Source organism: Piliocolobus tephrosceles, chromosome 2 (genome assembly GCF_002776525.5).
Source record: "Piliocolobus tephrosceles isolate RC106 chromosome 2, ASM277652v3, whole genome shotgun sequence".
In the NCBI taxonomy this organism is placed as follows: domain Eukaryota; kingdom Metazoa; phylum Chordata; class Mammalia; order Primates; family Cercopithecidae; genus Piliocolobus; species Piliocolobus tephrosceles.
Window position 1 is genome coordinate 127,743,727 of NC_045435.1, and position 11,303 is coordinate 127,755,029.

Below are 11,303 nucleotides of genomic sequence, written 5' to 3' on the forward strand. Positions count from 1 at the left end.
ACCTAGCAGATTCACAGAAAGCTTCTCTCCAGTTTTTGTCTGACTGTATTTCCTATTTCACCATAGGCCTGAATGTGATCCAAAATATCCCTTCGCGGACCCATCCACGAGGGAGTTTCCAAGCTGTGTAATGTAAAGAAAGCTTCATCTATCTGAGATGAATAAACATTGCAAAAAGCAGATTCACAGAAAGCTTATTTCCAGTTTTTGTCTGACTATATTTCCTATTTCACCATAGGCCTGAATGTGATCCCAAATATCCCTTCGCGGACCCATCCACGAGGGAGTTTCCAAGCTGTGTAATGTAAAGAAAGCTTCATCTATCTGAGATGAATAAACCTTGCAAAAAGCAGATTCACAGAAAGCTTCTTTCCAGTTTTTATCTGAAGATATTTCCTTTTTCACCATAGTCATCAATGTGCTCCTGAAGGTCCCTTCGTGGATCCATCCGTGAGAATTTCCAAACTGTGTAATGTAAAGAAAGCTTTATCTATGTGAGATGATTACACATATCACAGAGTAGTTTCCTAGAAAGCATCCTTCCAATTTTTGTCTGAGGCCATTTCCCTTTTCACCTTCAGCATCAACATGCTCCCCAATATCAGTTGGTACCTGTTTGTCCAAAAGGTTTTCCCTGACGCTATATGAGATGAGAGGTATAACAGGGTGACCAGAATGCACACGTCACAAAGAATTTTCTCCGAAAACTTCTCTCCGGTTTCACTCTGAAAATGTTTCCTTTTTTACCATCAGCCTCAAAGTGCTCTCGAATATTCCATCACATGCTAAACATACACAGGGTTAGAAAACTGCTCAATAAAAAAGAGACTTAACTGAGTGAGGGGAATTAAGATGACACAGAGCAGTTTCACAGAAAGCTTGCTGATGGATTTTTCCTCAGAATATTTCTTTCTCCAAAATATAAGGATCATTCCCGAATGTCCTTCCTGAGACTACACAAAAAAAGTGATTTCAAGCTGCTCAATCCTAAGAATGGTTTACCTCTAGGATATGAATACACCCATCACAAAGCAGTTGCTCAGAAAGTTTCTCTGCAGGATTCATCGAAAGACGTTTCCTTGTTCACCAGAAGTGTCCGGGCATCACTAAATATCCCTTCACCGATTCTTTGAAGACAGAGTTTTGAAACCGGGCAACATTAATTCTATGAAGTGAATGCACATATCAGAGAGCAGATTCCTGGAACGCTTCCTCCTCGTTTGAATTTCAGTATATTTCACTATTTGCCATATTCCTCAATGCACTCCGAAATAACACTTTTTCGGTTTCACAGGAACAGTATTCAAACGCTGCCTTGTGAGAAAAGAAGTATAACTCCCTGAGTGGAATGCATACATCAGAAAGTAGTTTCTCAGAAAGCTTCTATTCATTTTTATATGAAGATATCTACTCTTTTACCGTAGGCCTAAATGTGCTCGCGAATGTTCCTTCGCTGATCCTTCCATGACGTAGTTTCCAAACTTCGTAATATAATTGAAGTTTTAACTATCTGAGATTAATAAATATATCTAACACAAAGCAGCTTCACAGAAATCTTCTTTCCATTATTTGTCTGATGATTTTTTTTTCACCATAGCCCTCCCTGTACTTCCGAAGGTCTCTTGGTAGCTCTTTCTCCAACAGGGATTCCGGAATCCTATAGGAGAAGAAAGGTATATTTCTGTGAGAGGAATGCACTCGTCACAAAGCAGCTCCTCTGAAAGCTTCTCTCCAGTTTCTATCTGAAGACGTTTCCTTTCTCATCGTAAGCCTCAAAGCGCTCCTGAATATCCCTTCTCAGACTAATCATAAACAGTGTTACGATACAGCTCAATGAAAATAGAAGATTCACTGTGTGAGCAGAATTCACGTGACACAGAGTAGTTAGACGGAAAGCTTCCTTCTGGTTTCTCTCTGAGGTTATTTGTCTTTCAGGATATTCTAAGGAGCATTTCCAAATGTGCTTTCTCAGAGTCCACAGAAATAGTGATTTCAAACTGCTCAGTCCAAAGAATGATTTAACTCTAATAGATGGATACAAACATTAGAAATATTTGCAGAGAAAGCTTCTCTCCAATTTTCCATGGAAGACATTTCCTTGCTCAACACAGGCCTCAGGTTGCCACTTACTATCCCTTCGCAGAAACCTCAAAGACTGACTTTCAAATTGGGAAATGAAGAGGATGCTTTATCCCATTCTAAAGAATGGACATGACAGAGAATAGTTTCTTGGAGTGCTTCTTTCTGTTTTTCCTTGACCACACTTCACTTTTTGCCATCATCTTCAATGTGCTCCGATTATCACACTTTTGGTTTCACAAAAACGGTGTTCAAACTGTGCCTTATGAGAAGAATGTTATAACTCCCTGAGTGGAATGCACACATCACCAAGCAGTTTCTCAGAAAGCTACTTTCCAGTTTTTATATGCCTATATTTCCTATTGCACCATAGGCCAAAGGTGATCGCAAATGTCCCTTTGCGAATCCATCCACGAGGGAATTTCCAAGCTGCATAATGTAAAGTAAGCTTCATCTATGTGAGATGAATAAACACAGCAAAAAGCAGATTCACAGAAAGCTTCTTTCAAGTTTTTATCTGAAGATAATTCCTTTTTCACCATCATTCTGAATGTGCTCCAGAAAGTCCTTCGTGGATTCATCCATGACAGTTTCCAACTTCGTAATGTAAAGAAACCTTTATCTATGTGAGATGATTACACATATCACAGAGTAGTTTCCTAGAAAGCTTCTTTCCAGTTTTTGTCTGTGGCTATTTCCCCATTCACCATCGGCAACAACATGCTCCAGAATGTCACTTGGTACCTGTTTCTCCAAAAGGGTTTCCGTGACGCTCTATGAGAAGAGAGGTGTAACACAGTGAGAGGAATGCACACATCACAAAGCAGTTCCTCCGAAAGCTTCTCTCCTGTTCCCGTCTGAATATATTTCTTTTATCACCGTTAGCCTCAAAGTGCTTCCGAATATCCCATCACATGCTAAGCATACAAAGGGCTAGAAAACTGCTCAATGAAAAGAGAGGCTTATCTGAGGGAGAGGAATTAAGAGAACACAGAGCAGTTTCACAGAAAACTTCCTTCTGGATTATACCTCCGGATATTTCTTTCTCCATATTCTAAGTATCATTCCGAAATGACCTTACTCAGATTCCACAAAAACAGTGATTTGACGCTGCTCAATCCAAAGTATGGTTTAACTCTATGAGATGAATACAAACATCACAAAGCAGTTGCTCAGAACGTTTTTCTGCAGGTTTCATTAGAAAACGTTTCCTCGCTCACCACAAGCCTCCGAGGGTTACTAAATATCCCTTCCCAGATTCTTCAAAGACAGAATTTCGAAACAGGGCAACATAGAGTAAGCATTAACCCTGTGAAGTGAAGGAACAGATCAGAGAGCAGACTCCTGCACAGATTCTTCAAAGACAGAGTTTCAAAACAGGGCAACATAGAGTAAGCATTAACTCTGTGAATTGAATACACATAGAAGAGAGCAGATTCTTGGAACGCTTCTTCCTCGATTTTATTTCAGTATATTGCCCTATTCGCCATAGGCCTCAATGTGTTCTGAAATATCACATTTTCAGTTTCAAAGTAACAGTATTCAAACACTGCCTTGGAGAAAAGAGGTATAACTCCCTGAGTGCAATGCAAACATCACAAAGTAGTTTCTCAGAAAGCTTCTCTCCAGTTTTTATCTGAAGATATCTCCTCTTTCACTGCAGGCCCGAATGTGCACCCGAATGTCCCTTCGCGGCTCTGTGCATGATGGAGTTTCCAAACTGCGTAATATAATTAAAGTTTTACCTATGCGAGATGAATAAATATATCTAACACAAAGCAGTTTCACAGAAATCTTCTTTCCAGGTTTGTCTCAGGATATATATATTTTTTAACCTCAGTCATCGCTTTACCCCAATATCTCTTGGTAGTCTTTTTCCAAAAGCGATTCTGGAATTCTTTAGGAGAAGAAAGCTATATTTCTGTGAGTGGAATGCACATGTCACAAAGCATATCCACAGAATGCTTCTCTGCAGTTTCTATCTGAAGACGTTTCCTTTCTCACCATAAGCCTCAAAGCCATCCAGAATATCCCTTCGCACCCTAAATATTAAGAGTATAATGATACAGCTCAATGAAAATAGAAGCTTAACTGTGTGAGCCGAATTCACGTAACACCGAGCAGTTTCACAGAAAGCTTCCTTCTGGTTTCTCTCTTAGGTTATTTCTTTTTCAGTATATTCTAAAGAGCATTTCCAAATGTCCTTTCCCAGAGTCCACAGAAACAGTGATTTCAAGCTGCTCAATCCAAAGAATGATTTAACTATATGAGATGAATACAAACATCACAAAAGAGTTGCACAGAAAGCTTCTCTCCAGTTTTCGTTGGAAAACAGTTCCTTGCCTCACACAGACCTCCAGTTGCCACTTACCATTCCTTCCCAGAACCCCCAAAGAACGGCTTTGAATCTGGCAAGTGTAGAGTAAGCTTTAACCTGTGAAAAGAATGGACCTGTCAGAGAGCAGTTTCTTCCAGTGCTTCTTTCTGTTTTTTTTTTTTTTTTTTGTACAACATTTCACTTTTTGCGAGAGTCTTCCATGTGCTCCAAATATCACTCTTTTGGTTTTAAAAAAACAGTGTTCAAACTATGCCTTATGAGAAGAAATTTATAACTCCCTGAGTGGAATGCACACATCACCAAGCAGTTTCTCAGAAAGCTACTTTCCAGTTTTTATATGATGATATTTCCTATTTCACCATAGGCCCAAATGCAATCCCAAATATCGCTTCATGAATGCATCCACGAGGAAATTTCCAACCTGCGTAATGTAAAGGAAGCTTCATCTGTGTGAGATGAATAAATACAGCAACAAGCAGATTCACAGAAAGCTTATTTCCAGTTATTATCTGAAGGTATTTCCTTTTTCACCCTAGTCCTGAATGTGCTCCCGAAGGTTCCTTCTGGATCCGTGCATGACAGTTTCCAAGCTGCATAATGTAAAATAAGCTTTATCTATGTGAGATGATTACATGTATTACTGAGTAGTTTCCTAGAAAGTTTTTTCCAGTTTTTGTCTGAGGCTATTTCCCTTTTCTCCATTGGCATCAACATGCTCCCGAATATCACCTGGGACCTGTTAATTCAAAAGGGTTTCCCGGACTCTGTATCGGAAGAGAGGTATAAAACTATCACTGGAATGCACATGTCACAAAGGAGTTCCTCGGAAAGCTTCTCTCCAGTTTCGGTCTGAACATATTTCCTTTTTCACCATTAGCCTCAAAGTGCTCCCGAATATCCCATCACACACCAAGCATACCCAGGGCTAGAAAACTGCTCAATGAAAAGAGAGGCTTATCTGAGTGAGAGGAATTAAGACGACACAGAGGAGTTTCACAGAAAGCTTCATTCTGGATTTTACCTGAGAATATTTCTTACTCCATATTCCTATGATCGTCCCCAAATGTCCTCTCCTCAGATTCCACAAAAACAGTGATTTCAAGCTGCTGAATCCGAAGAATGGTTTAAATCTGTGAGACGAATACACACATCACAAAGCAGTTGCTCAGAACGTTTCTCTGTAGGTTTCTTTGGAAGGCGTTTTCTCGCTCACCACCAGCCTCTGGGCGTCACTAAATATCCCTTCAGAGATTCTTCAAAGACAGAGTTTCGAAACTGGGAAACATGGGGTAAGCATTAACTCTGTGAAGTGAATGTATGTATCAGAGAGCAGATTCTTGGAACGCTTCTTCCTCGATTTTATTTCAGTATTTTTCACGATTTGCCATAGTCTTCAATGTGTTCTGAATTGTCACTTTTTTGGTTTAACAGGAACAGTGTTCAAACACTGCCTTGTTAGAAAAGAGGTAAAACTTCCTAAGTGGAATGCATACATCACAAAGTAGTTTGTCCGAAAGCTTCTATCCAGTTTTTATCGGAAGAAATCTCCTCTTTCACTGTAGGCCTGAATGGGCTCCTGAATGTCCTTTTGTGGATCAGTGCATGACGGAGTTTCCTAACTGCGTAATATACTTAACGTTTAACTATGCGAGATGAATAAATATATCTAACACAAGGCAGTTTCACACAAATCTTCTTTCCAGTTTTTGTCTGAGGATCTTTCCTTTTTCACCATAGTCATCACTATACTCCCGAATTTCTCTTGGTAGCTTTTCCTCCAAAAGAAATTCCGGAATCCTCTAGGAGAAGAAAGGTATATTTCTGTGAGTGGAATGCACGCGTCACAAAGCAGCTCCTCAGAAAGCTTATCTCCAGTTTCTATCTGAAGAGGTTTCCTTTCTCACCCTAAGCCTCAGAGTCCTCCATACTATCCCTTAGCAGACTAAAGAAAAAGAGTCTTATGATGCAACTGAATGAAAAGAGAAGCTTAACTGTGTGAGTGGAAATCACGTGACACAGAGCAGTTTCATATAAAGCTTCCTTCTGGTTTCTCTCTGAGGTTAGTTTTTTTTCAAGATATTCTAAAGAGCATTTCCAAATGTCCTTCCTCAGATTCCACAGAAGCAGTGATTTCAAACTGCTCAATCCAAAGAATGATTTCACTCTATGAGATGACGACCAAGATCACAAAACAGTTGTGCAGAAAGTTCCTCTCCGATTTTCGATGGAAGACTTTTTTGCCTCACAGAGGCCTCTGGTCGCCACTTACTATCCCTTCGCAGAGCCCTCTGAGACCGACTTTCAAACTGGGAAATGTAGAGTAAGATTTAACCCTGTGAAAAGAATGGACATGTCAGAGAGCAGTTTCTTCGAGTGCTTCTTTCCGTTTTTTAGTGGACGACATTTCACTTTTTGCCATAGTCTTCAATGTGCTCTGAATGTCACTCTTTTGGTTTTACAGGAACAGTGCTAAAACTGTGCCTTATGAGAAGAAAGTTGAAACTCCCTGAGTGGAATGCACACACAACCAAGCAGTTTCTCAGAAAGTTTCTCTCCAGTTTTTATCTTACTATATTTCCTAATTCACCATAGACCCAAAAGTAATCCCAAATATGCCTTCGCAGATCCAACCACAAGGGAGTTCCCAAGCTGTGTAATGTAAAGAAAGCTTCATCTATGTGAGATGAATGAACATAGCAAAAAGCACATTCACAGAAAGCTTCTTTCCAGTTTTTATCTGAAGATATTTCCTTTTTCACCATAGTGCAGAATGTGCTCCCGAAAGTCTCTTTGTGGATCCATCCATGACAGTTTCCAAGCTGTATAATGTAAAGAAAGCTTTATCTATGTGAGATGATTACACATATCACAGAGTAGTATCCTAGAATGTTTCTTTCCAGTTTTTGTCTGAGGCTATTTCCCTTTTTACCATCGGCATCAACATGCTCTCGAATATCACTTGGAATCTCTTCCTCCAAAAGGGTTTCCCCGATGCTGTAAGAGAAGAGAGGTATAACACTGTGAGTGGAATGCACACGTCACAAAGCAGTTTCACGGAAAGCTTCTCTCCAGTTTCAGTCTGAACATATTTACTTTTTCACCTTTAGCCTCAAAGTGCTCCCGAATATCCCATCACACGGTAAACATACACAGGGCTTGAAAATTTCTCAATGAAAAGGGAGGCTTATCTGACTCAAAGGAATTAAGACGACACAGAGCAATTTCACAGAATACTTCACTCTGTAGTATACCTAGGATATTTCTTCTCCATATTCTAAGGATCGTTCCCAAATGTCCTTCCTCAGATTCCACAAAAACAGTGATTTCAAGCTGCTTAATCCAAAGAATGATTTAACTCTATGAGACAAATGCACGCATCGCAAAGCAGTTATTCAGAACTTTTCTCTGCAGGTATCATCAGAAGATGTTTCCTCCCTCACCACAAGCCTCCGGGCGTTGCTAAATATCCCTTCACAGATTTTTCAAAGACAGAGTTTCAAAACTGGGCAACATAGAGTAAGCATTAACTCTGTGAAGTGAATGCGCATATCAGAGATCAGATTCTTGGAACGCTTCTTCCTCAATTTTTTTTCAGTATATTTCAGTATTTGCCATAGTCCTCAATTCATTCTGAATTATCATATTTCTGTTTCCACGGGAACAGGTTTCAAACACTGCCTTGTGAGAAAAGAGGTGTAACTCCCTTGGTGGAATGCATACATCACAAACTAGTTTCTCAGAAAGCTTCTATCCAGTTGTTATCTGAAGATATCTCCTCTTTCAACATAGGGCTGAATGTACTCCCGAATGTCCCTTCACTGATCCGTGCATGACTGAGTTTCCAAACAGCGTAATATAAGAAAACTTTTCACTATGCAAGAAGAATAAATATACTTAACACAAAGCAGTTTCACAGAAATCTTCTTTTCAGTTTCTGTCTGAGATATTTCCTTTTTCATCGTAGGCCTCCCTATATTCCCGAATGTCTTTTGGTAGTTCTTTCCCCAAAAGGGATTCTGGAATCCTCTAGGAGAGGAAAGGTATATTTCTGAGAGTGGAATGCACACTTCACGAAGCAGCTCCTCAGAATGCTTCTCTCCAGTTTCTATCTGAAGAAGTTTCCTTTCTCACCGTAAGCCTCAAAGCTCTCCTGAATATCCCTTCACAGACTAAACAAAAACAGTGTTATAGTACTGCTCAATGAAGGAGTAGCTTAACTGTGTGAGCAGAATTCACGTGACACAGAGCAGTTTCACAGAAAGCTTCCTTCTGGTTTCACTCTGAGGTTATTTCTTTTTCAGGATATTCTAAAGAGCGTTTCCAGATGTCCTTTCTCAGATTCCACAGAAACAGTGATTTCAAACTGCTCAATCCAAAGGATCATATAACGCTATCAGAGGAATACAAACATCACAAAAGAGTTGTACGGAAAGATTCTCTCTGATTTTCAATGGAACACATTTCCTTGCTTGACACAGGATTCTGGTGGCCACTTACTATCCCTTCACAGGAACTTCAAACACCAACTTTCAAACTGGGGAATGTAGAGGAAGCTTTAACCCTGTGAAAAGAATGGACATGTCAGAGAGCAGCTTTTTCTAGTGCTTCTTTCTGTTTTTTATTGGGTGACATTTGACTTTTTGCCACAGTCTTCAATGTGCTCTGAATATCACTCTTTTCATTTTACAGGAACAGATTTCCAACAGTGCCTTACGAGAAGAAAGTTATAGCTGCCAGAGTGGAATGCACACATCATCAAGCAGTTTCCCAGAAAGCCTCTCTCCACTTTTTATCTGACTATAATTCCTATTTCACCGTAGGCCCAAATGTGATCCCAAATATCCCATCGTGGATACATCCACAAGGGAGGTTCCAAGCTGTGAAATGTAAAGAAAGCTTCAGCTATGTGAGATGATTAAACATAGCACAAACCAGATTCACAGAAAGCTTCTTTCCAGTTTCTTTCTGAAGATATTTCCTTTTTCACCATAGTCCAGAATGTGCTCCTGAAAGTCCCTTTGTGGATCCGTCCATGACAGTTTCCAAGCTGCGTAATGTAAAGAAAGCTTTATCTATGTGAGATAATTACACATATCACAGAGTGGTTTCCTGGAAAGCTTCTTTCCAGGTTTTGTCTGAGACTATTTCCCTTTTCATCATTGGCATCAACATGCTCCCGAATATCACTTGGCACCAGTTTCTCCAAAAGGGTTTCCCCAACGCTGTATGAGAAGAGAGGTATAACAATCTGAGTGGAATGCACACATCACAAAGCAGTTCCTCGGAAAGCTTCTCTCCAGTTTCGGTCTGAACATATTTCCTTTTTCACCATTAGCCTCAAGGTACTCCCGAGTATCCCGTCATGTGCTGAACATACACGGGGTAGAAACCTGCTCAATGGAAAGACATAGTAAAAAGTAAAAAGATGAATGCAAACATCACAAAAGAGTTGCACGGAAAGATTCCGTTAGCCTCAAGGTACTCCCGAGTATCCCATCACACGCGAAACATACACAGGGCTAGGGAAACTGCTCAAAGAATAGAGAGGCTTACCTGAGTGAGAGGAATTAAGACGACACAGAGCAGTTTCACGGAAAGCTTCCCTCTGGATTTTACCTGAGGATATTTCTATGTCCATATTCTAAGGATTGTTCCCAAATGTCCTTCCTCAGATTCCACAAAAACAGTAAATTCAAGCTGCTCAATCCAAAGAATGGTTTAACTCTTTGAGATGAATAAACAGATGGCAAAGCAGTTGCTCAGAACGTTTCTGTGCAGGTTACATCAGAAGGCATTTCCTCGCTCACCACAAGCCTCCAGGCATCACTAAATATCCCTTCAGAGATTCTTCAAAGACAGAGTTTTGAAACTGGGCAACATATAGTAAGCATTAACTCTGTGAAGTCAATGCACATACCAGAGAGCAGATTGTTGGAACTCTTCTTCCTCGATTTTATTTCAGTATATTTCACTATTCGCCATAGTCCTCAATGCGTTCTGAAATATCCCTGTTTCAGTTTCACAGGAACAGTTTTCAAACACTGCATCGTGAGAAAAGAGGTATAACTCCCTGAGTGGAGTGCATACATCACACATTTGTTTCTCAGAAAGATTCTATCCCGTTTTTATCTGAAGATATCTCCTCTTTCACTTTAGGCCTGATGTGCTCCTAAGTGTCCCTTCTCGGATCTGTGCATGATGGAGTTTCCAAACAAACTTATATAATTAAAATTTTAACTATGTAAGACGAATAAATATATCTAACACTAAGCAGTTTCACAGAAATCTTCTTTCCAGGTTTGTCTGAGGATATTTCCTTTTTGACCATTGTTGTCACTGTACTCCCGAATATCTCTTGGTAGCTTTTTCTTCACAAGGGATTCCGGAATCCTCTAGGAGAAGAAAGCTATATTTATGTGAGTGGAATGCACGCATCATAAAGCAGCTCCTCAGAAAGCTTCTCTCCATTTTCTATCTGAAGGCGTTTTCTTTCTCACCGTAAGCCTCAAAGTTCTCCAGAATATCCCCTCGCAGACTAAACAAAAACAGTGTTATGGTACAGCACAATGAAAAGACAAGCTTAACTGTGTGTGGAGAATTCATGTGACACAGAGCAGTTTCACAGAAAGCTTCCTTCTGGTTTCTCTCTGAGGTTATTTCTTCTTCAGGATATTCTTAAGAGCATTTCTAAATGTGCTTTCTCAGATTCCAGAGAAACAGTGATTTCAAACTGCTCAATTCAAAAATGATTTAATGCTATGAGATGAATACAAACATCAGAAAAGGGTTGCGCAGAAATTTTCTCTCCAATTTTCGATGGGAGACATTTCCTTGCTCGACACAGGCCTCTGGTTGCCACTTACTATCTCTTCACAGAATCCTCAAA